Genomic DNA, 26,094 nt, shown 5'->3' with positions numbered 1-26,094 from the left:
CTTTTACCCCAGTGGAAAATGGAATCTGCTTGATTGCAAAATACTAACCAGCAGGACAAAAACGGAGTCCCTGTGTCTGCTGACTTCTACCTTCTGTTACCGTGTACACGCAATAGCGTTCACTCTTGGGGAAAACGCAAATGCTCAGCAGGGAAACATAGTTTTGAGGGGCTTTTGCATATGTGTTGGAAAGAGCTAGCTACTTTGCTTGAAAGATGGGTGGACTGCTTGTGCCATGGGAGGACAGGATTCTAAGACTGAAACTGAAATGTGCATATGCTATGTTACAGTTTATAGAGCATTCAAAATTCATTACCTCGTGGTGCCTTCTCAACGACAGAATGAATGTTATTATTCCCATTTTACAGACAAGCAAATTAAAGGAGTCAGAAGTTAAATGTCATGCCCAGGTTGCACAACTGGAAATGGTAGGCCGGCCTTCCCGACTCCAAAATCAGCTCTGTTTTCAGCATGCTGGATGTTACGAACTGCATGTTTCTGTCCCGCCAAGATTCCTGTGTTGAAACCTAATCCCTCATGTGATGGTATTGGGAGGTGGGACCTTTGGGAAGTAATTAGGTCATGAGAGCAGAGCCTTCATAAATGGGATTAGTGTCCTTATAAAAGAGACCCCCAGAGAGCTCCTTCCCCTCTTCTGTCATGTGAGGACACAGTGACGAGGGCCGTCTATGAACCAGGAAGAAGGCCCTCGCTAGACGGCAAATCTGCTAGCGCCTTCATCTTGAACTTCCCAGCCTCTAAAACCATAAGAAGGAAACGTTTGTTGTTTAAGCCACCCAGTCTGTGATATTTGGTTACAAGAGCCCAAACAGGCTGAGACATAGATTTCTACCTACTGTTGTCAGGGCTGATACCCCAGGGAAACAGAGCAGGTCACTGCGGTGGTGAATTGCCGGAGCTTTTCCCAGGCATTATCCCCAGGTTTCCATTTGCTTGAGTCTGTCAGATCTATCAGGACCTGATTGAATGAGGCAAGGTCAAAGGCCAGAATCATCCCCTTAGCCTCCCTGTATCCAGTGAGCGGAGACACACGCATATGAGTTGGACCTCTCCTCTCCGGCATCTCTGAATTCAGCGGAGTGCAGGGGAAGTGTGATGCAGCCCCTGCCCATGCCCTCACCTACCCTTCCCTGCTTCCTGACTCCCCACATTTACACTCTAGGTTACAATCACGCCAAGCTGTTTGCAGTTCCCACGCGGGCCAGAAAGTTCCTGCCCCCGTGCCTTTAACAATTACTGTGACGATAACTACAATGGTGATAGCTCTCTCCTGGGTCCTGTTAATGTGCTAGGTTCTACACATGTGCTATTTCATTTAACTGCCCCCCCATACCACCACCTAATGAAGTAGTTATGATCAATCCCATTTCACAGATGAGCGAGCTGAGGCTCAGCGTGGCTAAGTGCCCGGCTTTGAGCCAGACAATCTGGGTGCACGCCCAGCTCCACCACTATCGAATTAGTCTGACCTTGCGCAAATTCCTCCGGACAGCTCCAGTATCTTGCAAAACACTGAGCCCGATGAACCTGCCCCCTGGGGCTGCTGTGAGAATTAAGTTAGATGGGGACAGCGTTTGGCACCTGGTGAGTATTTCTGAAATGTTCAGAATTTTTCATCCCACTGTGTAGGCGGCCAAGAAAGAAACTAAGCTCAGCTCAGCTGTGTCTGATTCCAAACCCTTTCTCTGCTTCTCGTCACATTCATAGTTCAAGACCCAGCTGTTCCACCGCTCCCCATGCCACCCTCCATCACTGCCAGGGAGGCAGGCATCTGTTCCCCTTTTGTAGGGGTGAGAGCGCCAGTGCTCAGGCAAGCTTCCAGGTGCTTCTAATGCCTCCCGGAACTTCTAGGAAGGGCTTTCTGATTTCCTCCTGTTGTTCTCTCTTTGGCTCCCTCCCTTCCAAGCTGGGTAAACACCCCTTCCCCCTGTCTCCTCTATACACTGTCATCTGTCCTACTTTCCTGCAGGTACGGATTCATGTGGGCCCCCATCTCCCTCCAGGGCTAGGAGCCTCTTGGAAGTCCTGTTGGAATCCTACCATCTCAGTGCCCCCAGCTCCTAGCACAGGGCTTTAGAAGGGACTCGCTAAAGAAACAAACAAGTCATAATCAGGTAAGTCAGCACTCAATATTATTTGGTGACTGGTCACCACATCCCCTTTCCCGGCAACACATCCAGGAGAGGTGGAGGGTGGAAAGACAGTGGAAGCTTCTGAGGTGATTCTTGATGTCCTGCTGGAGGTCAGAGGAAATACTTTAAAGAACATTGTCTATATTCCTAAGAAATTTGGCTGAATTTCAAGACAGTGCTGGATGGCTTTGAGGGCTGGGGGAGCAAGGCAGAGGGAGGAAAGAAGCATTTCAATTTCCTAGGCATGTCTTGCTACATGGAGAGAAATGCATTCTTTGCCATTACAGACGAGGGGAAAGATGAGGTCTCTTACAATACCGGAAACGAGAGTTCTACTGAGGGGCATTTTGTCTGGGAATTTCAGTGCTGGAAGTCCTTGGAGAGCCTCGTAGGGTAGCACAGATACTCCCAACCCCCCCTCCCCGCCCCCGCGGTATCTTTCCTTCTGTAGCATTAGCACCACCAGACACATCGGATGCTTGTTTATTGCCTGTCACCCCCGCTCCCCACCCCCGCCCCCCACACGCGGCAGGGATGTTGTTTGGATTCCCAGCTGCCTATCGGGGACCTAGGACGGCCCTGGCACTTGGTAGGCCCTCAGCGAAAATCTGTCGAGGGCCGAATGGATGTTTTGAACGCACAAGCTGTCCACGCCTCCCCCGCCAGGGGGGCGGGGCAGGGATCGGCATCCTTCCCCACGCACAGGTGAGGGGGAAGCGGACCCAGGGCCGGGAACCCGGCCGGCCTGAAGGTCGGGGGCGCTGAGGGCCCGACGGGCTGTGCCCTCGGGCCATCCCCGCGCCTCGCAGAGCTGGAGTTCCCTCGTCTACGCCACCGGGAGGGCGCCGAGCCCCCCAGCGCGCCCCCGGGCGGCCGCTCGCCCGCTTGCCGCGACTTGCCCAAGGTCACCCGCGCCCCGTACCCCGGGTTGTGGGGTGGGGGCCGGCGCGGGGCGGTCCCGGGGCGCCGCGCGCGCTGACGCCGGGCCCCGCGATGCGGCGGGGACTGGGCGCGGGGGGAGGCGGCTTCGGCGGGCGTCCTCCTTTTGTGAGAGCGCCGGCGGCGCGGCTTCTCGAAGGTAAACGGCGTTTCCTCTTCCTCCTCGATGCGTCTCTTCCTTTTATAGTTATTTCTCGCCTGGCAGTCGCCGGGGCTGCTGCTGCTGCTGCTGCTGGGCCGCCGCGGCGGGGGCCGCTCGCAAACCTGTGGCGGTGACGTGAGACCCGCCAACCCGGAAGCAGCGGCGGCGACGGCGGCGGCACCCGAGGCTCCGAGGCTCCGAGGCTCCTGCGCTCCAACGCCGGCGGCTGCGCTCCCCTCGCCGCTCGCCCGGGCCGCCAGGTACGTGCCCGGGGCTCCTCCGGCGCCGCCGCCCGGGCCGCCCGGCTCGCTTGCGCGCGCCCTGGGAGCAGATCTGCCACTGGGGAGGGCGTGGGGTGCGGGGCGCGCGCGCGCGCGATGGGTGCAGGGAGAGGTGGGAGTGCGATCCGGGCCGCGCCGGGCGCCCTGCGGTTGGAGAGGGGGCGCCGCAGCGGTGGGAGTCCCCGGCGCGTGGGGCGCCCCGAGGATGCGCCTCGGGGGGGAGGGAGCTGGAGGGCGCGAGGGGCGCACGCCGAGGGGCCGCCGCCCGGGTCCGCCCAGCTGTGGGGAGCGCGCGGCTGCGCCCGGAGGGAGGGGTGCCCGGCGTGGCCGCTCCCCCGCAGACCCCTCCTGCTAGCCAGGTGCGGGCGCAGGGTCTGACCCCGGGCGCCGTGCACCCCCCAACCCCCCAGCTAACTTCGACTGGGGGTTTGGAAGGCCAGTCTCTTAGAATTGAGGAACTGGAGGGGGTGAACAGAATCTCCCTTGGCTTCAAGACTTCCTCGTGGGGTAACCACCCGCCTCTGTTTAAAGAGCACTTCCTCTTTGCCCTTTATCTTTTCGTCGTATTTTTTTTCCATTTTTTTTAAAATGTAAGTTCAGTGTTAACGAGTGGATGCCCCTGCAGCCTGCACGGCTTCCCTGGGGTTGTGTACACACCCCGTGGGTATGGAACCTTGTGTGTCCTGTGTCGGGGGTGGAAGGAAAGAGGAACCGAGGACTTCCCTTACTGGAGCCCCCGGCGGCGGTCTTTGATCCTCCCCCTGCCGCAGAAATGGAGCCAGAGGGGGAGGGGTTGAGTGGGAAGGAGGCCCCGCCGGGGAGTGTCACGAGGACTTTGCACCTAGGTTTAATTCCTTGCTCTGCCACTTAATAGCTGTGTGACCTTGGGCAAATGGCTTGCCCTCTCTGAGTCTTAGGCGCCTGTCTCTAAAATGGGCTGCTTTGAGTTGGGCCTCGAGAAGAGGAGCGTGTATTTCCTGGCCTGGAGAGGGCGCAGTGATTGGACGTGTCATTGTCAGTCACCTTTAATTTCTGCATCCCCACCGCCTAGAAGCGGGGCCTGGGGCACATGGGAGGTGCTCCATAGATACCTGTGAAATGAATAGGTGGGTGGTGAATTTTCAGAAGTGAGTGGCTGGGTGTGGTCCCACATTTTGGCTTCCTTGCCCTGTAACATCCATTCCACGGTCCCCAGAGAGCCACATTTTGCCACCTGGGATATATGTAATCCACCCCCTTCCCAAGGAGGATTAGCTTGTGAAAATATTGACTTCTTATGAAAAGGAGCTTAAACTCTGACTTTGAGCCTCTCCTATTCTTGGAAGATTGCATTTAGTGGAAATGAAAAGGAAGCCTCATTTTGATTGCCACCGCCAGATGACTGGCCGCCGGGGCGGGCTGCCAGGGCTGACAGCTGGGCTGATTTCCCAGGCATTGGGGTTCCTGTAAACAGGAGGAAGCCAGGGAGAGGTGGGTTTTCTCCTAGGTGGGGCGTGCAGAAGTGGTCAGCTGGCTTGAGTTTTCTTCCTGGGGAGGCACGTTGTAATTTGCGTTATCTGGATCCTTGCTAAACTTTAGGCATGGGGAGGGGCAGAGCGTGTGTGCTGAAGGAGCCCAGGGTGGATTCACCCACAGGGGTACTTGGAAATGGCCTTCGTATAAAGGCTCACTATGCGTTTCTGCAGGTCACTTGGGGAGATTTTCAGGTAATTTTGCTTTCTCTGACAGCCATTCCTTTTCTCCTTTCTCAGCTTTCAAAGGCCTGTGTGCACTTCTCTGAGGATCCTTAGCTGTGCTTTTTTTTTGGTTTTTTTCTCTCACAGCTGGAGGGCAAGAGATGAGCCTGAGTGCTGCTATCATTTTAAGAGGCAGAAGCAGGCACCTCTGTGTGGCCGGCTGCGGTTTCAGCATATGCGCAGATTCATTTTTAAGGCATAGAGTGGCCATAGTTACCTATGAAGTAGAGATTTTATTCTCATCTTGCGACTTAGAGAAAGTGCAGGACTTGGCCCAAGACCCTCAGCCAATTAAGCAGCAGATTCAAGGTCCTTCCTCTAGACTTCCTACTGCAGAGCTCTCCCGCTTCCCGGTGCACTGTGCTCCCTTCTGAAGGGCCTTTGTGTTTCCCCTGGCACCTGGCAGGCTGTCTGGCATATGCTGGATACTCAGTACATGCTTTTTTTTTTTTGACAGAATGAACAAAAGAGGGATGGTTTGCTCTTTGTGGAGGTACAGTCTGTCTCTACCTCAAGGTCAGCGCACTGGCCTGTAGGTGACCTTTTGCACTTGTTCTCTGGCCATTCCTCCCAAGTGTGTCTTGGTTCCCCATTGTGGAATCCCAGTCTCTGTCAGTTCCTGCTTCAGCACCCAGAGCCCATGACGGGAGGGACTCCTGAGGGGCACCAGTGCCAGGAGGTTGTGGCCTTAGGCCCATCATCTCCCTGATGGAAGAGACCACTGTCCTGTGGCTTTGGAGGTCTGGGACTTGGCCACCAAAGCGGTTTCTCTCTCTCCAGAGAAACCATCTTCCAGCAAGCATTGTGGCCATAGTGTTGTGTCAGTGAAACATCAGATTTAAAATCAGTCCACTTTAGCTATGCCCTGGCCTGAAGCCTTAGAGAGGTCATGGCCTTCTTAGAACTTTCTTTTCCTCATGTATAAATGGGCAAAATCATCCCTGCCCCATTCCATCCAGTTCACAGGACTCCTGAACATGAGGGCAGGATCCACATTCACACCTCACTGCCCCTCTTACTGCCTGTGTGCATGTCACAAAGTTCCTTCACCTCTCAGAGCCTCAGTGTTCTCATCTGTAAAATGGGACGATCTGTCGGGGGGATGGTTTTGCTCATTGCGGTCATGTGAGTGATGCTCTCAGCACAGGCCCCCGTTAAATGGCCATAATCGTCAATGTTTATTATTATCAACAGCAGCAGCAGTAGTGATCCCTGTGTCCTCAACTAGAGAGAGCATAAGCGTCTCAAAGGCCAGAGCCATGTCCCATTTTTTTTTTTTTTTTTTGCGGTACGCGGGCCTCTCACCGTTGTGGCCTCTCCTGTTGCGGAGCACAGGCTCCGGACGCGCAGGCTCAGCAGCCATGGCGCATGGGCCCAGCCGCTCTGCGGCATGTGGGATCTTCCCGGACCGGGGCACGAACCCGTGTCCCCTGCATCGACAGGCGGACTCTCAACCACTGCGCCACCAGGGAAGCCCCATGTCCCTTTTTTAACTTGAATTGGAGCTTCTGGAGAGAAGTAAATTGAGGAAGGGTGGGGGGAAGGGTTGATTTTATTCTTTTTCTCCTTCCCTGTCTGGGACACTTGATAAAGGCCTGATGAAGAAAGAATCATGATGATCCTGTTTTTCATCCATCCCTGAGGGTAAAAGGTCTTTTTTCCTCTCTCTCATAAAGTGAGCTCTTTATGTGCCTGTGACACTCATTTCATATCTTCTCATAAACTTCGTATCCACTCCTTCCAGATATCACCCAAGACTTGATCCCCCCAGATTGTCAAATAGACAGAGTTCTGTTGCGTGGGTAGAACTTTGGGAGTTAAGCCTTTGATGGTCTTAAAAGGGGTGATTGGCCTCACCAGGTTGAAGGGAAGATAATAGCATTGTAGCCAAGGATGCATGAGGTTAACAGCATCTGTATTTTCCTCTCATCCTTTTTGGCTTCAGAGGCAGCATGGGTGTGGGTCTGGGGGCCAGACTGTCTGGGTTTCCATCCTGGTTGTGCTGCCTACGAGCTCCGTGGCTTCCTCTCTCTGGGCCTTCTTCATCTTTCAAATGAAGAATAATGTTTGCTGCCTGGAAAGGCTGTTGTGAAGGTCAACACAGAGGTGGTCTGGGTAGCCTCCCAGCACAGTGTATGGCACATAGACGGTGCCCAGCAAATGTCAGTTACTTTCCTGCCACCCCTGGGCTCTTTCTGTCCTGGCCCCAGTCCCATCGTCCTGTCCCTCCGTTAACGGGGCTCCAGTTCCCACTGCGGATCAAGCCCTTGGGTGACAGCTTCATCCTAGATTCAAGTTCAAGTCTCCATGCTTTTCCAAACCACTTGTTGACTGGCCGCAGTATGGTGCTTCCACTGTGAATGGAGAGATCCTTGTACCAGAGCTTGTCAAGGAGAGTAAACTGGGGAGTCACTGAGTTTACGTTTTGTCCCGTTGATTTTTTTCCCTCTCCTTTCCAGAGACTTACTAGCTGCCATCTGCTCTGAGGGAAGGAGACATCATGTTCATAAATACATAAATAATCGAAGTTGACGAGGAGATTTGTTTAAAGAAGTGATGCTGAGAATGATTTTTATAAATATTTAAGATAATCTGAAGCCATTAGAGGAATCGCAGGGTTTATTAAAAAAAAAAACTGAAAGCATGTTTTGGAAGGGTTCCTTTCCCTTCCAAGTTGAATAAACGTCAAGAGTAGTGGACGCAGGGCCCGCAAGGGGCAGGTGGCCTGCGGGTCTGTTTGTCTCTGCTGTTGGCTGTTGGCAGTCATCCATTTATGGGGGCTGATGGATGGGGAACACGAGGGTAGTCAGAGCCACAGGACTGAGGGGGAGAGCCCTGAACATTTTGAAGCTGCCTGGGCTTCCTTGAGACTCAGAGAGCCAGTGGGTCACACATGCCAGGAGTCCCCCTGGGGGGGCTGTACATTTCAGATGCTGCTTCTAGAATCTGAGAGTCAGTGGCAGGCTTCTAGAAGGTTCCTAAGGTGAATGTTTTTTGCTTAATGACAGGCTACATTTTAGTGAGCCCTACTGAGGCCCACAAGTCGAGAGGCAGCTGGGTGGTCAAATCGAGGGATGTGGGATAGGGCATGTCAGAACCAGGGGACACCTTGCAACACTTCCCAAACTGGCGTGTGCCCCCGGATCCCTTGGGGATTCCCTTGCAGATTCTGAGTCACAGGCTGGGGTGGGCGGAAGGCCTGCATTTCTAACACCTCCCCATGTGATGCTCTGGGTTGTGGACCACACTTTGAGTAGGGAGAGCTTGGAGGTCCCCACCTGCCTCATTCATTTGGGACCCCAGCTGGCACTGAGGATGTGGATCAGAATATAGTCCCGGAGGCTTCTGGGAGCCGATGGCTTAGTTAGCAGAGGAGACAGACATGCCCCAAATCACACGGTACGAAGATGGTGGGGACTGAAGGGAGAGTGGAGAAGAGCTCCCTGCACCCACCCAGAGGTGCTCCATAGCCCAGCAGGGCCCGGGTGCTCTGGGCAGTCCAGGTGGGGTGGGAGAGGGAGGGAAGGGAGGGAAGCAGGGGGAGTGTGCCAGGCCTTCACCGTGGTAAGGGCTGGAAGAACTGAACAGGAGCCTCTTGCTCAGAGTTTCAGGCTTCAGGCGTCCCGTACTCTTTTTTTTTTTTTTGTGGTACGCGGGCCTCTCACTGCTGTGGCCTCTCCCGTTGCGGAGCACAGGCTCCGGACGCGCAGGCTCAGCAGCCATGGCTCACGGGCCCAGCCACTCTGTGGCATGTGGGATCCTCCCGGACTGGGGCACGAACCCATGTCCCCTGCATCGGCAGGTGGACTCCCAACCACTGTGCCACCAGGGAAGCCCCGTCCCGTACTCTTAATTGAACAGATGAGGGAACTGGGATCCAGAGGGGGAAACATTTTGCCCAAGAGGCAAAGTCAGGACCGGAACCCAGGTCTTCTGGCTCCCAAACCGAGCTTATCACACGGCTCCAGAGTGTCTTTCTGCGAGCGCCTCGGGGCCGCCTTAGTGCAAGGCTCTGAGGCCAAGGAGATGCTGGGGGCTGGACGTCCCCAGCGCAGAAGGTACCTCTGCCCCTGACCTTCCTTTGGCAGGGGACCGAGCCCTTAAACCCACAGTGAACAAGAAGGCCTGACGTGGGACAAGTGATGGCTTTGAAGCCGTGCACCCCGCCAGGCTCCTGGCCTCCTCTCCCTTACCCCAGTCAGCACCCTCACGTGAGCGGGGGAGGGCAGCGGTGCAGCCGTGTGGAGGGGCTGAGGATGGGAAGAGGCCTGGGCAGCAGGAGGAAGAACAGCTCCATCCTTGACTCAGTCGCTTCGTGGAGTCTCCTGGGACCGGCTGTGTCCGGCGGCTGGGGGCTCTGTGGAGTGTTACCCCAGTGCCCACTCAGCAGACACTGTCAGACTGCGGAGCCGGAGGCGTCCTGGCGCTACCACTCAGTAGCTGTGTAACCTTGGGCGAATCGCAGGGCCTTGCTGAGCCAGAACCATCTCGGCCAGAGCTGGGCTAATAACACCTGCCTCTCTGGATTGCCTGGAGGACTGAATGAGGTAATGTGTGCTCTAGTTGCTAACCTAGCCCCTTTGTAGAAACACTCCAAAAAGACACCCCCCGGGCTTCCCTGGTGGCGCAGTGGTTGAGAGTCCGCCTGCCGATGCAGGGGACGCGGGTTTGTGCCCCGGTCCGGGAAGATCCCACATGCCGCGGAGCCGCTGGGCCCGTGAGACATGGCCGCCGAGCCTGCGCGTCCGGAGCCTGTGCTCCGCAACGGGAGAGGCCACAGCAGTGAGAGGCCCGCGTACCACAAAAAAAACAAAAACAAAAAGACACCCCCTCCCCACGAAGACATAGTCACTGCTGGGTGGGGACGGATTTGTCCAGTGCTGATTTCAGGCCAGGGCTGTATCCTTCTGGCAGTGACACGGGATATGGATTTGAAGGGAGGGTAGGTATGTCTGTAAGGTCATTGCAAATTGCTGCAGTGCTTTTATGCAAAACTGAACGCTGGGGTTGGCCCCCCTGGGGTTCTCCTTTGAAAGGGAGAAGAAGCGTGGAACTTAGGACCTGGGACCTCCTGGTTCACACATGACTCCCTAACTGGAGTCTTCTGCAGCTTGCCTAACCTCCCCCGGCATCCCAGTGCCTGTTTTGCAGCTCGTTGCGGCTCTGAAGTTGGAAACCGGTGCAGTCGGCCTGGCGTAGGGCCTGGCCTCTCACAGGTGCTCAGTACTTCGAGGCCCCTGTCTCCTCAGCCTCAGGGTCTGGGACTCTGGGAGGAGTCCCAGGGGAGGGGAGGCCTTTACTGCCAGTTTGTGTGCTGGCCTGGCCCCAGCTTTGCTCAAAACCAGAGGTGAAGTACAATACAGAAAGCAGCCAGGAAGTGAAACTCAGCCAGTGAAACCCTAAAATGTCTGCTCTGCTCCCCTGAGCTCTGGTTTTGTGTAGCGCCCCAAGCTCTGGAGGCATTGGAGGCCGGCCAGTGCGGGCGTTCAGATCCCGCAGGCTGCAGACGAAAGCTGAGGGGTATTTCACGGTCCTTTCCAAACACGCTTTCGTAGCCATCAAGTGTTCAGTGCATTGTGGAGAGAGCAGGTCCGTCCTGCTCTTCAGCCACAGACGCTGAGTGAGTACCTACTACGTGCTGGGCCCGCTGATGGGTCCTTGGGGGGAATAAATACTATGTGACCCCTGACACCCCACACAAGTCCCTAAGGGCCTGAGCAGCTTAAGAAGGAAGAATTTGGATTTGTTTCCTTGGGCTCACCCAAGCCCAGTCCCTCCAAGCCTATCCTGTCCCTCAGGAATTGGAAAAGTGCTCTAGCTAGGTTTGGAGATAGGGCAGTAGGGAGAGTCACCGGGCACCAGAGGACAGGGCGGCAGGGTGATGGAAGGGGATGGGGGCAGGGCAGCGGGAGTTGGGGAGCGAGACAGCGTATCTGACACTTTGTGTCGCATTTATGACCCAGCCAAAGGCCTCCCTAATAACAAGCCTCCTGTAAATGTCACATTGTGGGTTTTTGTGATTTTGGGTTTTTTGGGGTTCTTTCGTCTACCTTATTATAGTAATAACTTTCCCTTATCGGGCATGGACAATGTGTACTTTGCAGATGGTATTTCTTACCTCACAGTAACTCTGTGAGGCAAGTTATATTATCCCCACCTTACAGATGAGGAAACAGAGAACACTTAGAGGCTAATAAAAAGCAGAGCTGGAATGCAAAGTGCTACACCAGCTTCGACACCTACCTATTGTTTATACTACCTCTTCTGAGTGTACTTCACACATAACTCGAAAAATCTCTGAAGAGAGCTGTCTACCAAGGAGCAGACACGGCTGCTGCTGGACGATGCTAGATGTTGCTAGAAGACGGTGGTGGTTTTCTAAGTGGGCATCTCATTATGATAGGCGCCTTGGCAACCATCACTGCCGAGAGCCACCTACTGTGAACTTGTCAGCCCAGGAAGTTCCGAATTTATAAATGACTCTTGTAAGTAGATTACTTGGGCTAATTTGAGGGGTGAGGTTTTTGGTAAATTCCGTGTGAAACTGCTGCTATTAATACACCTCTTGATGTGTTTGGTGTTGGGACGTGTAGCACATGCATCGTCTGCATTACTCTGTCTGCATGCTCCCCCAAGAAGGCAAAGGTTTGGGGGGAGGAAGTGTGCTCTGGGTTCATGCTTTGGGGTGGATGGTTGAATTGGGCAGGAAAATCCCAGTGTTTGGGCATTGGTCACTGTAGACTTGAGAAAATAAGGTGGATACAGGATGAATCGCTGGGCTTGTAGTGTTTCCCCCATCCATTTTCAGTGTGTGAATTTACCAGAATATTCTAGGTGTGGGTTTCCTCTTGCCCAGTATTTCTTTTATCTGACCATAACTTGCGTATGTTTAAGCTTCCAGGGTGGGAGGGTCAAGAATCCACATTTTTAACAAGCACTCAAATGATTCTGACGCATTGGTCCCTGTCACCCAGTTAGAGGAGCCCCACGTAGCATAATCTTTTACCTGTGTACCACCTGCTTCTAACTGCTGAGGGTGGGGCAGTTGGTATAAGATGGAAAGGACATTGAAGATCACCTAGTCCCATCCTTCTCAGCCTTTTTCAGGCCACAGCCCACTCAGGAAACAGAATTTATAAGGTGTGGGTTGGGGAATGGGCAGTAAAAGAGGAAGCATCTCTCGGCTGGAGATGACTGACCCTGGGGCCACCCACCCAAAGTGCTGAGGAGGTCAGTATCTCAACACAGTGTAATCTCGTCTAGGAATCCCGCTTGGGAAGCTCTGATTCTCATCCAAGGTTGGAACCTGTTCACACAGCCCATGGAAGCCCAGAGAGGTGATGTGAGTTGCCCAGAGTCACGCAGGAACTTGAAAGTCATCTAGGTCATTCACTGAAAGAATGATCAGACCAAGGAGGTGAAAGCCCTACTAAGGACCACACGGCCAGCTCGTGGCCCAGCGAGGAGTTCTCGTGACCAGACAGCCTGTCCGTGGCAGGCGGGTTGCCGAGCCATGGTGGCCTCCCCAGCACTCACCAGCCTTGGAGGTCTGGTTTCCTGTTCTAATCCGAAACTGATTTTCTGCTAGTTCCTGACAGAGAGACACATCCCTCAAGACCTAAAAGCACCAAAGGAGAAGAAACCTTACACAGGGGACACATCTCAATCGTGAAGTCCGGAAGTCAGCTCAGCAGGCAGAACTGCATATGGTGAAAACGATTCAGACAGTCTCCTGATTTGCCCCTGAAGGATCGTTTGTGCACACGTGATTTTGTGTATGTGATGCTGTGCAGTAACACGTGTGCGTAAATGTATAGCACAAACAGTAGCGTACAGTATACGATAAAGGACAATGTACGATATCCAAAAAAGAAATTCAATTAAATACAAGAGACAAAGTACACTTTTATTATTTAAATTAAAAAAAAAAGCATTTGGCCCTTTGAGTATAGCTGAATACAGCTAAGTTAAATGAGCGTGAGATAGTTCCATTATATGTTGTGATACATTGAGGACATCTTGAGAACATGTAGTTGTCCTGACCTGGTGGCGTGCCATATATTACACGTGTATGTACAGTTATTTCAGGGGTCTCTTCTGCTTGAGTGTGATTAACTTTGGAGACTTTTGGAGGGTCCAGCTCCAGTGTGGGAGACCTAGTAGACTGGAAGGACACAGCCTCTCCTGGCCTAGTGAGGCCCGACTCCGTTTTTTGAATGAAAGCAGTCTCTGATCACAACCTCACGCCTGTGGTTGAATGCCCCATTCTGGAGTTGATCTGAAAGGGCCTCCTGGGCCCATGGGGGACTCCAGCCTTTAGAGAGGACCCCAGCTCCCTGAGGCCTTCCTCCCCCGACCCCAACACCCGCAGTGGAACTGTTTCCCCAAGCGGTGTTTCTCAAAGTTTCAGTGGTGAAATGCAGAGGAAGTGTAGAAAAACGAATTTGCATACTTCTGACTTCACCCTGGCCCTCTCCCTCTCGGCAGTAAATGAGGAATAGGTGAGCTGTGACCTTTTGAATGTCCCCCACCCATTCCCCCAGGGACCCCCTCCCCCATGATCATGGCTGAGAATGTGATTGGAAAATGCTTCTCTCCAGCTAACCCGATCTTTGTCTCAAGACCTTGGACATTTAAAACCCAAAGAAAAGGAACCTGATCTTTTGTTCCTGATCGTGTTAAGTGGGGCAGGAGGGAGTATTTGATTCCACCTTGGAGCTTATTCTCCTACGCATTATGGAGCTGCCACTCAACAGCAGGGATTGAAGAGCACCTGAGATGCACCTGCTGAAGTGCAGAGACTGGAATGTTCTCTAAGAGCTCACTCAAGAGAAAACCCATCCGGTGCCCCATCCTCCCCCCAGGATTGCTGTGAACCGTGTCATCCTCGGAAGGCACCTGTATCTTCTTGCTGGTGGCCAGCTGGGTCCTTGATCAACCCTTCTGGGCAATCATGGCAATTTATATCAAGAGCCATGAAGATCTTTGTAACCTTTGACCCAGTGACCCCACTTCTGGGAAGCTGTCATAAGGAAACAATAAAAAATCTAGACAAAATGTTGCACAGAGATCTTCAACTCAGCTTTTTTGACAATAACAAAATAAGTTGGAAATAACCTAAGCGTCTGACCGTAACCAAAGACCTGAATCAGTTCTGCTGTAGCCACTCAAGGTGAAGGCCCAGGGAGGCTGGGCGAAACTGAGCAAAGCAGTCATATATAGGAAAAAAGACTGGAAGGAAATACACTCCAAAATGGTGTCAGAGGTAGTGGAAGGCAGATAAGAATCTGGACGAATTTCTTTTCCTTTCTCTCTTTGACGCATTTTCTGTAATGTGGTGGCTATGTTACTTTTATGGGAAGAAAACCTCTTTTCTGTCTCTTCTTCTAAGAAACTGAGAACTCTGCTGTTTCCAGGGAAAGCAAGAAAACCAAAGTGGAGATCCCTTCCTACACGACGCATAACAAAACAGACCAACTCCTGAAGCTTAGTCCCGGGCATTCCTGAGGTTCCAGTGCTAACAGGCCTGTTAACAGGGATATAAGACAACTGGAAAAAGAACAGCTGGTAGTTCTTGAATATAACAGCCACCCTGGATCAGACACCCTAGACCCAGGCAGAAGATATTATTGTTGCCATTTAATAGTAGTAAAATAATCAGTGAGGTAACCCAGGGGTGGGGGTGGGGGTCAGAGGAGGTCATGGGACTTTTCTAGACTCACCGTGTCTAGAGACACCACAATCCCAGGAACTCTCCTCAGGTCACATGGAAATCATTTTCTGGGAAGGGTAAGGTGAGGGTCAACTACCAGTGAACAATAGCAAGGTTGTTTTCTGTTTGGGTGGCATTGTCTTTGTAAATGGCAAGCAGAGTGAACTCTGGTTCCGATGGAGGAGAAGCTGCCCTGGTGTGTTCTGAGTGGAAGAGATGTGACCTTATGTCCACAAGCAGGTGAAGGCACCGAGGTGAGCTACAGCCAGTTACGGGGATAGTGAATTTCCAGACAGTCTCTGTTGTGTGTAAAATGCCATTTTCTTTCAAGTTCTGTAGCTCACCTGTCATCTTTGCCTTCATTTTGGAGCAGTTCTGATTCAAATAACTCCTCAGCCATTTTTTTAAGGGAGGCACAGAAAAGGTACCTGGGAACTAGGTGCCAAAGGTGGGTTTGAGGAAGAAGCGTATGAATTAATTTTCTGCTTTGGGTGGAAAATTGAAATGGGAGTGTTTTAAAATGTTCACTTCAAGGACTTCCCCGGTGGCGCAGTGGTTAAGAATATGCCTGCCAGTGCAGGGGACACGGGTTTGAGCCCTGGTCCGGGAAGATCCCACATGCTGTGGAGCAACTAAGCCCATGCGCCACAACTACTGAGCCTGTGCTCTAGAGCCCGCGAGCCACAACTACTGAAGACTACGTGCCTAGAGCCCGCGCTCCGCAACAAGAGAAGCCACTGCAATGAGAAGCCCATGCACTGCAACAAAGAGTAGCCCCCGCTCTCTGCAACTAGAGAAAGCCCGTGTGTAGCAACGAAGACCCAATGCAGCCAAAAATAAATTTTAAAAAAGGTATAAAGAAATATTCACTTCAAACCCAAAGATTCATATTTTTTGTGTATGTGTTTCTGTGATCACATAGGAAACGGGGACACGTTTTAGCATCATTTCCAAAGAGCCATTTATTGAGTGTCCGACAAAGTCCTTGTTTTTTCCATTCTCTTCCTCCTCTGTTCTCTGTTGGGCCCGGCATCTGGGCCCTCTGCTCCCAAGCACCTTCCAGAGGAAGTGACAGGTAAATCAGGCAGTTGTGCTGCTCTGGCCGAATGACTGAAGCTACTTGCTGAGCTGAGCCCTGGGCCACAGAGCTGAGTCACTCCCCTCCCTCATCTTCGCAGTTTCCAGGGTCAGGACCAGAACACACGGTGGGCTAAGTTTCTGCCTGGGCCCATCATCTCATTTAATCCTCACCTGCACTCTGCCAGGAGATGCAGGTCAGCTCAGCAAGTCCTAGCGGGCAACCCATCAGGTGTTAGGCGGGTTTAGTAAAAGCTTTCATCCTTGGGCGAGGCTGAAGCCCCTGAAAACTCCAAGGTTTTTGTTACCTGAGGGTGTGGGTTTCATCTGCTCCCGAGAGGGCGGAGGCTCGGGAGAGCCGCTGCTGGACACAAGGCCTTGCCTCTGCCGTGGGTGCCCAGCCCTGCCAGTTGCTTCACGTCCCTTCGCTTCTCTGTGGAGGGGGCATCATGAAGCATCCTTACAGGAGGAGGAAGCTGGGTGTGTGATAGGCCTGTCACCTCCCTGCCTCCCTCTCCTAAGGACCATACTCTGAGGGCTCAGTCACCCGTGTCCTCCCAGAGGGGTGTAGCTGCTGTCTGGGCAGTGTGTGTGGGGGGGCGTCTGTTCTAGGTCTGCCCTGCTCTCCCCTCCCATCTTCCTTCCCTGTCTGTCCCCCTCGCCTCTGTCAGAGCCTGGGACAAGCGCTCTGTTGGAGAACCACTGAGAGCTAACTCGAGGAACAGTCCTCTGTGAATAGATGTGCCGGAAAAAAGCCTTTGGCCAAGCGTAAGCCCAGCTGAATATTGTTGGCGCTAAATTAAAGATGAGCCTCCTGGCTCTCTGGTCTACTTCGCGTTGACCACACACCACATCTTGACCCTTAAAAGAAGAAACAAGGAAGGAAGAGAAAAAAGCAAGGGGCTTCTGTGACAGAAAATAAAGTCTAATAACAGTACCTTATATCCGTAGCGTGCTTTGTGTTTATGCCGTGGCCTTCTTCCGCTAAGCATCGCCGAGCCCTGGGACTGGGCCTTTTACTCTTTGAGGTCCACAGGTCAGGCCTCGATCCAAGAGTGTTTGTAGAATGAGTGTGTAATTTTTTCAGAAAATTGAAGCCCAGAGAGGTTGAGTGATTTGCCTAAGGCTGCACAGCTGCTGAGGGCCAGAGTTGGGACTCAGTCTTAGTCCTGGCTCTTCTTCAGCTCTCCTTGATGGCCTCCTTACAGGTGCACTTCAGGCTGGCAGAGAATTCAGAAGTCAGGAGACACACCTAATGAATGAAAGGGGCATTTACTGAGGCCTCATCCCTCCTTTATTCTGAAGGCTGGTATTCCTTGTACTCTGGAAATCAGCCTGCTCTCTGGCCACCTGAACTGTCCTCCCATCTCTCCCGCCCTCGCACGTTTAAGCATTTTCTCATTTGTCTCCTCCAGAGCTCCTGGAAGCCCCCTGGGGCTGTGTTATTTAGTACCGTTGTTAAAAATCAGAATGCAACCCACGGCTTCGGCTGTGGGAGCTGGAGTTGAACGGAAGAGTACATTGGTCCTCAGTGAGAGAGGACCCTTGCTGTCCGTCAGAGGGTCCCCAGGTTGGGTCCTCTCTGGGCCATCACGCTTTCTGTTCCAGCCTCTCCATGTTCTTATCTGCAGAAATGATGGTTCGTTCACCAGGCAGGCCCAGAGCCCCTACTGTGTGCCAAGTACAGTACTGTGGGTTCTGTCCTCATATTAAATGCTGCTCTGCCCCTTCAGCCAGCTCTGGGCTGTCTTCCTTCGGTTCTGTACGCCTTCAGACTCCAGGGATTGGCAGGCAATCGGATGGCTCCTTCTGCATCCCTCCCCCCATTCCCTTTTTGGGTCCCGTGGGGAAAAACCCTGTCCTCAGTGTTTTCTTCTTCTCCTTTTCCTCCTCCCCCCTCTCTCCCCTCCTCCTCTTCCTTCCCCTCCCCCTCCTTTTACCATTTTCAACAAGCGAGCATTAAGCATGAGCTATGTGCCAGGGTTTGGGTTGGGTGCCCACATAGAGAGCTTAGCGGGAATCATTGCTCACAGAGGGTCCCGGACTGTGGGAGGAGATGGACATAAAAACAAGTCATTGTACTAATATGCAAAGTGTTACGGCTATGCGAAATTTAAAACTTGCCAAACAGTGATATACATTGTTTAAGGAGTACAGTCATATGTAGTAAAAGTGTAAAGAAATGCATGGCAGTAAGAATACCCCATTCAGGACAGTGCTTACCTCTGGGGAACTGGGGAGACAGTTTTGGGGAGGGGTACCCAGGGGACTTTGCTTGTATTCACTATATTTTGTTCCTTAAGCTTGGTGGTGGGCAGAAGAGGCGGTTTTATTATTCTTTATGTATTTTTTGTACATCTGAAATATTGCACAGTAAAATTTTTTTTAAGAAGTTGCAAGCAAGAAGTTATTTGGAGACACTAGCCTGGGAGGGTCAACAGCCAGATATGGGGAAGTTTCTCTTCTCTGTGCATCTAGCCAAGCACAGCCCAGGCTCACGCATTCAGGACATGTTGAACTGAACTTTGCCTGAAGGGGCTAGAGCAGGCTTTATAGATAAGGTGACAGTTTGAACTGAATCTTGAGGGCTAGCGCTGGGAACAGCATTTCAGACAAAAGGAAGAGCGTGTACAAAAGCTGGCAGGCAGGCCAGCGTTCAAGGAGCTACATGCAAATACTCTCAAGGAGCTACATGCATTTGCTCTCCCCAAGTCCCCCACCCGCCTGCCGCCTTTTTCTTTTGGGGATGCGCCGCAAGGAGGAAAGCAGACACTGGCCCTTCCGCCTCCCCCCGCTCTTTGGAGCACACAGCAGTTTCCCAGATGAGTCTTCAGTGTCAGACAACGGTAACCTCGGCCCTTTTTCTGTACAAGAAGAGCTTTCTCGCCAGTGTTTGCTCTCTGCTGGTCCAACGCCTTTATCAGAGTCCCGGTTTACCAACGGCTTCCTCCTGCCTGGGCTGAGGAAGAGGAGTTTGCGGGCAGCTGTCATTGGAAGGGACCTTAGCCAGTGTCTGGTGCAGTGACCAGATGAGGAGACCGAGTATCCTGATAACAGTGAATGTTCTGGAAGGTGGCGGCCTCAGCTTCTGAGCTTCACGTGGGATCTTAGTTCCCTGACCAGGAATCGAACCAGCGTCCCCTGCATTGGAAGCACAGAGTCTTAACCACTAGACCAGAAGGGCAGGAAGTCCCTGCTGTTGATCATTTATACTCAGAATGGCTCAGAATCCAGGGTGGTGTGGAGTTGAGTGGACTCGGGATGGGCTTCACTCTGGTATTAACACGAAGTCAGATTCCCAAGAGCACTGTGATGTTTATCGGGGCCTTGGCTTTGTGAGAGGTTGGTCCCAGCCCAAGGAGATGGGCTTTGGTTTCAAATGCAGAAAGCCGGGCTTCCGTGGTGGTGCAGTTGGGAGTCCGCCTGCCGATGCAGGGGACACGGGTTCGTGCCCTTGTCCGGGAGGATCCCACATGCCGCGGAGCGGCTGGGCCCGTGAGCCATGGCCGCTGAGCCTGCGCGTCCGGAGCCTGTGCCCCGCAACGGGAGAGGCCACAGCAGTGAGAGGCCCGCGTACCGCAAAAACAAAAACAAACAAAAACAAAAACAAATGCAGAAAGCCGTTGGTAAACCAGGACTCTGATAAAGGAGTTGGACCAACAGAGAGCAAACACTGGCGAGAAAGCTCTTCTTGTACAGAAAAAGGGCCGAGGTTACCGTTGTCTGACACTGAAGACTCATCTGGGAAACTGCTGTGTGCTCCGAAGCGGGGGGAGGCGGAAGGGCCAGTGTCTGTTTAGTGGCTTTTGGGGAATCATGTATCTTCAAGATCATTTTCTTTGAAAACATTGCAAAGCCAACAAAACTCCTGGGGGAGCCAGATCAAAGCAGTGACGGGGAATTTCATCAGCGCTTAATCAAAGACATCGACTGTTTTCTGAGCCTCACTGGTTCCTCTCCCACTGTTGACTTTAATTGTGGAAACTTGTTCATTAGGGTTTCGTTACAGCTGGCCCAGGGTGTCACCCCTCGTTTGCCCACTTTGATCTCTGGGAAGTCGTGGCTTTTTGGGAGATCCTTGGGCTCCTGGCCATCTCTGCCATTCCCATTCAAATTCAGGCCAGACCTGCACCCAGATTTCAGGAGAGAGGTCCTTTTCCACACCCCACGTTCCTGCCTGGCCTGAGGAAGAGCAGTTTGCGGGCAGCTGTCGTTGGAAGATACAAGGAGACTCCAATAAAGATGTTCAAATAAAAAAAATAAAAGATACAAGGAGATAGGAGCCTATCATTAAAACAAAGGAATGGATTCCTAATGATGGAAGGTCGAGTACTCATTTATTCATTAAACACATATTTACCAAACACCCACGGTATGCTCAATTTTAGGGGCAGAGATAACTCCTGATAACAGTGAATGTTCTGGAAGGGGGCGGCCTCAGCTTCTGAGCTTCATTAGGTGCCTCTTTTAATCTACCACAGGCTGTCCCCAACGAACCTGCAAGTCCACAGGCTTTTTAGATGCAGTCTTGACGAGCTGTGTGACAACCTAGTGGCAGCAGGGGGCAGGGAAAGGTGCAGGGTCCGGAGGAACTCAGCATGGGTCTCCCACCGGGGACCAATTAATTCCGCAGGAAGTTATGGTTTACATTTTGCCCTGGAAACTCAGGCCCTGCACACACTCATGCGCCTTGGCCCTCAGAGCATCCTCTCCGCGAGTTTTGTTTAATCACAGTCATAGTTGAAAACTCCCAGCGTTTTCCCCTGATTTTATTAGCTAGTCCTTACCCGCATTGCATCTGCCTTGTCTTAAACACTTTTTTTGGGTCTGTGTTTATAGACCCTAAGTAAACTTTAATTAGGAAGCCAGCAATGGCCAGAAAAGGTTCATTCTGTCTCTTTCGTACTGTAGCTGTTGAAAGTGCAAGTGAAGGCAGGGAGATCCCCAGTAGCTAGTAGAGTGACCTGGGGGTGAAGGATTGTGTGGTCTCACACCCCCCAACAGATCAGGTGCCCTGAGGCAGCTTCAGTTACATTACCTGCAAGAGATCACTTGATGTTACCTTTGATTGATTGATTGATTGATTCATTCATTCACCAAAGGGATACCGCCTTTTTGTAACACCATCTCGTGACCAGACCTTAGAGGGCAGTGATTTTTGCCTGTGTTCACTCCTGCTTCTCTGCCCCTAAAATTGAGCATACCGAGGGTGTTCGGGAAATAGTTGTTTAATGAATAAATGAGTACTCGACATTCCATCATTAGGAATTCATTTCTTTGTTTTAATGATAGGCTCCTATCTCCTTGTATCTTTTATTTTATTTTATTTTTTTTAACATCTTTATTGGAGTCTCCTTGTATCTTAAAACAATGCCCCAGGGGAGGGTAAAGAGTATATTCAGTGCCAACAATGAGCTGATCGCAGGAAAGCAGATGGAACTCTGTGGCCCCTGGCAAGAGGGTGAGCCAGAAGCTGGCTGGGATGTCGTGTTAGTATGGAAACTGGTGTGAAGAGAGGGGGATTAGAGGCTCAGCTAGTTGTATGAGCGAGAATCTCTTGGGCAGGTCACCCAAGCTCTCTGAGATAGACTTCCTGATCTAGAAACCGGGGGTGGAATGATAATGCCAGATTCTTACCTAAAGAGTCTTACTTGCCCTGTCCCCTGGATCTCGGTTTCCCTGAAGGCCGTTCTGTCCTCCCAGGTGTTCCCACTGGTGCTTCCTCAAGGCATTCATTCAGCTCCCACTGTGTCAGGCACCGTACTAGGCCTTGGGAGGACAGTGGTGTCAGAGGTAAATGAGTCCCTTTTTCATCTAAGCTGGGGAGTTTAGATGGAGAGACAGATAGCGATGATACAGGGAGCTGGGGTGAGAGACATGCTGGGATGGGGGACATGCAACCCAGCCTCAGAGATCAAGGAGGGCTTCCCAGAGGAAGTGACATCCCAAAGGGTAGGGGCTGGTTTTCTTACTCTTTAGATTCCTAGCTCTAAGCAGAGTGCCTCACATATAACAGGTATTTGGGGAATGAATGATGGATGAGCAGTTACATGTAACAGTGTTTTATAAACCAGAAAGTATAGAACCAGGGGCAGGTGTCGGTGTTATGATTTGTGGAGGGTAGAGCAGGGGCACCTAGGACAAACTTTATTTCCCGCCTTCGTGAGGACCAACTGTTGTCAAGACCTAGGGTCTCCCTTAGAGCACAGCCAGCTGGGTGATGCTGTCAGCCTCTGCCTTTTGTCCCCCCACTCAGGGAAGGAGACTGTCTGTGGCTGGACATTTGAAGACAACTCAGTAGCCAGCAGCCCTTCTTAATGGGATCCGGATTTGGACATACAGACCTTGTTCTCGGTACCGTGATGGCTGACTCAGGAGGTAGCTCACTGTGTGTGTGTGTGTGTGTGTGTGTGTGTGTGTGTGTGTGTGTGTGTGAATGGAGTCATGCCCAGCAATTGCTAAAAAAGGTCTGCAGCTCATATTCAAATCCCTAACTCTGCACTACAGTTGCCATCCCCAAAGCAGAGCGTGCTCTTTTTTTAATCCTCTCCTTCATCCAGCTGAACTTCTGGAAGCCAGGGATGGCAACTGATTCATCTTTGTAACCCTAGAACCCAGCAGGGAGCCTGGCACATCTGGATCTTGGAACAGTTTGCAGAGTGCATGAACAAACGAATGATAATGCCAATTAAGTTACCCAGAGTGTAGCTGATGCCTAACGTCTTCATGGGGTAGAGAGAGAGGATGTTTCTGGAAATGACCTTTCGCTACTACGTTAGGTGTTTCGCAATAGCAGATGCTTGAAATTCTGCTTGACGCTTTGCTCTCTGGGGTGAGAGATGAAGAAACACTTCCTTTGTTCACACTTGGCTCCGGGGCTGTGTAGACAGGCAGAGGCCTCTCACTTCTGCCGCCCTGGGAGCCCCTGGGTCCACCCTGTGGGCCAGTTATGGTGAGACAGGGCTTGTGGATCTGCAGTGACCTAATTGCACAGTTCAGTGAGTTGGTGTGTCTTGTGGGCATTTTCTATATTTTGGGGTGCTCAGCATCCTACCCACCTCCCTCTTTGGGGGATCTCCCAGGATGTAGGTCTTGGAGGGGAGCAGAGCTCTGCCCCCCGGTACGGGAGCTGAGGTGGACCAGACATGCTTTCTTCCCACGTCCAGCTGCTCAGGCCGTGGCGTGTGGCCTCCGCGTGGCCACGTGGCTTAGATTCCGGGTTGAGCGGAGCAGCAATGCAGGTGAGTTAGAGGTTCCTTGGAGTCAGGAGTATCCTAAGCAAAGGTCCTGTGGGCACAGCCTTGGCCACATTTCCCCTCTGCCCATCTCCCCTGGCCCTTTATCCCAGCCTGGTTCTCCAGCCTGCCTGGTGATTCTGGGAGCTTCCCCTTATTGTCTCATCAAATCCCGTTTTTCCTTTTCTGCTGTCTGTAATCAGTAACCCTGACTGACAGGTACCACTGAGGCCAGCGTGAGGCACCCCGTCCCCAGCAGGGACCTTGGGAACATGGTGAGACAGGTGAGCTTGCTCTGGATGCCTCCCTGTTTGTGCTCTAGACACCATCCAGCCTGATCCCATTCCTTGAAGACCCAGTGTGCTGCAGTTCAGCTCCGTAAACATCGGGCCACCTACTGTGTGTTAGGTTCGCACTCAAAGGCACAGGGATGCGGAGATCAAGAGTCCCTAATCCTGGCCGATCTGGGGCTTTCTGGCCGTTCATCCCTTCAACCAGTATTTATTGAGCACCTGCTAAGTGCCAGCAGGCACTGTGCTAGGGCTTAGGGATGCGGAACCAAAGAGACGGAATGTTTGCCGTCCTGGAGTTTGCATTTCAGCTCTTCAGCCTGTTCTTCCTTTAAACCATGTCTTATTCTTTGCCTGTTCCTTCCTTCATATATATGTGTGTGTATGTATACACACTTACACATATACACACACACACACATACGCATACACACATATACATACACATATATATCATTCACTGAATACCTATGTTCTCTGTATAAAAATACTTATATACGTATACTTGTTGCTGTATAAAACATGCATATATGTATGAAAACAAGCTTTCCTTGAATACCAACTGTATGCTACAGATAAAAACATGTTTATATATATATATATATATATAACATGCACATACACTGTATACATCTACATGTATCTACAAGTGTTTACTGAATACCTGCTTTGTGCCTACACTGTGCTAGGCATGTGGCAGAACATAGCCTAGCAGGAGAGACAGAAGAAAACGCTGTTTTCATACGCTGGGAAGGGCCATAACTTTGAAGGATTAGGCAGAGAGGTGAGCTTGGGAGGGTTACCATAAGGCGTGAAGGGAGAGCGGGCATCAGGCTGCCACGGAGCAGAGGCCGGTCCTGGTTGCTCTCCTCCATTAGCTTGACAAGGACGGTCTGGTCCAGGTATCTGCTGAGGTGGCAACGCTGAGTGGCTCCTTACGTATTGATTTAGGTGCTTGCCAAAATCAGAGGTCGTCTGGGGACTAACTTAATTTAGGTTCCTTTAAAATAAATGAGATGGAAATTTCAGAACACTAAGACGCTCAGATCTGTGCAGACATGAAAGTTCTCTTTTTCTTTAGAATTGACAGTGAGGGGAGGACCAGGGCAGGGGGTCAAGTCAGTGGAAACTAAAGGCATTTCTCCCACTCTCCTTTCATCCTCTCATTCATCTAGAACTTGACCAATTATCCGGGTCTTCTTCCCAGGATTTAATTGTTCTCTTGCCCCATTCCCTCCTAGGTTTTGAGGCCAAAATGAGGACCCTTTCAGTTCATTTACGCTGCACGTGCTGCCCTAGGACAGGGCTCCGGAGGGCTTCTTCAGTGGTGGGAGTTCTAGGCGGTCACCTGCATGGGTCTCACATGCTGGCCACATCCTGCACTGGCTAGTTTTTTGTTTTTGTGACAGCTCTAATTTTTTTTTAAATATTTATTTATTTATTTTGGTTGCGCTGGGTCTTAGTTGTGGCGTGCAGGATCTTTAGTTGTGGCATGTGGACTTCTTAGTTGCAGCATGCAGGATCTAGTTCCTTGACCAGGGATCAAACCCAGGCCCCCTGCATTGGGAGCATGGAGTCTTACCCGCTGGACCACCAGGGAAGTCCCATGACAGCTTTATTGAGGTGTATGTTAGACAGAATAATGTCCTTCCAAAGATGCCCAGGTCCTAATCTCCAGAACCTGTGAATACATTACCTTATGTGGCAAAAGGGACTTTACTGAGGTGCCTAAGGAATCTTGAGATGGGAAGATCATTCCGGATTATCCAGGTGGGCCTTAGAAGAGGGAGATGGGAGGGTCAGAGTCACAGAAGGAGGTGTGATGATGGAAACAGAGGGTCAGAATCAGAGATTTGAAACTGCTAACACTGCTTTCTTTGAAGCTGGAGGAGGGGGCCACAAACCAAGGAATGCTCACAGCCGCCAGGAATGGGAGAACAGGTTCTCCCCTAGTAGAAGCTCTGGAGGGAGCCTGACCTTGCTGACACCTTGACTTCAATCCAGTGAAGCCCATTCTGGATTTCTGATCTCCAGAATTACAAGACAATACATCTGTGTTATTTTAAGCCACTAAATTTGTGGTAATTTGTTACAGCAGCCCTAGGAAACCAATGCACGGTATATTTTATGTATCTAAAATCTACCCATTTCAAGTGTACAATTCAGTGATTTTTAGTCACTACCAAGTGGTGCAGCCATGGCCGTAATATAGTTTTTTGAATATTTTCATCACCCCGCTGAGATCCTTCATGTCCATTTACGGATAATCTCTGTCCTCAAGCCCCAGGTAACCACTGATCTACTTTTTGTCTCTATAAATTTGTATGTAAAATTGCCTTTGGGACATTTCGTATAAGTGGAATATGGGATCTGTGTCTGGCTTCTTTTACTGAGCGTAGCGTTACTGAGGTTCACCCATGTTGTCAGTACTTCGTCCTTTTTACTGTGGAAAAATATTCTGTCGTATGGGTACATCACGTCGTTTCTCCACTCACCAGTTGATGGACAGCTGTGTTGTTTCCAGTTTGG

At 51.6% G+C, this 26,094-nt stretch overlaps 1 protein-coding gene across 2 annotated transcripts in view; it reads left to right on the top strand.

The window, feature by feature from the left end:
• Positions 1–3,356: 3,356 nt before the first annotated feature.
• CYRIB (CYFIP related Rac1 interactor B) overlaps positions 3,357–26,094 on the top strand; it is a 153,887-nt gene continuing 131,149 nt past the window's right edge. For both annotated transcript variants that reach the window (XM_082858609.1, XM_082858612.1), the window contains exon 1: positions 3,357–3,494. The gene's annotated coding sequence lies outside the window, so the exon portion shown is untranslated. The remainder of the gene's footprint in view (positions 3,495–26,094) is intronic.

The sequence above is a fragment of the Leucopleurus acutus genome (assembly GCF_964270905.1).
Source record: "Leucopleurus acutus genome assembly, chromosome: 17".
Taxonomy (NCBI): domain Eukaryota; kingdom Metazoa; phylum Chordata; class Mammalia; order Artiodactyla; family Delphinidae; genus Leucopleurus; species Leucopleurus acutus.
Note: the sequence above shows the minus strand (reverse complement) of the source record. Positions and strands in the feature narration are given on the sequence as shown.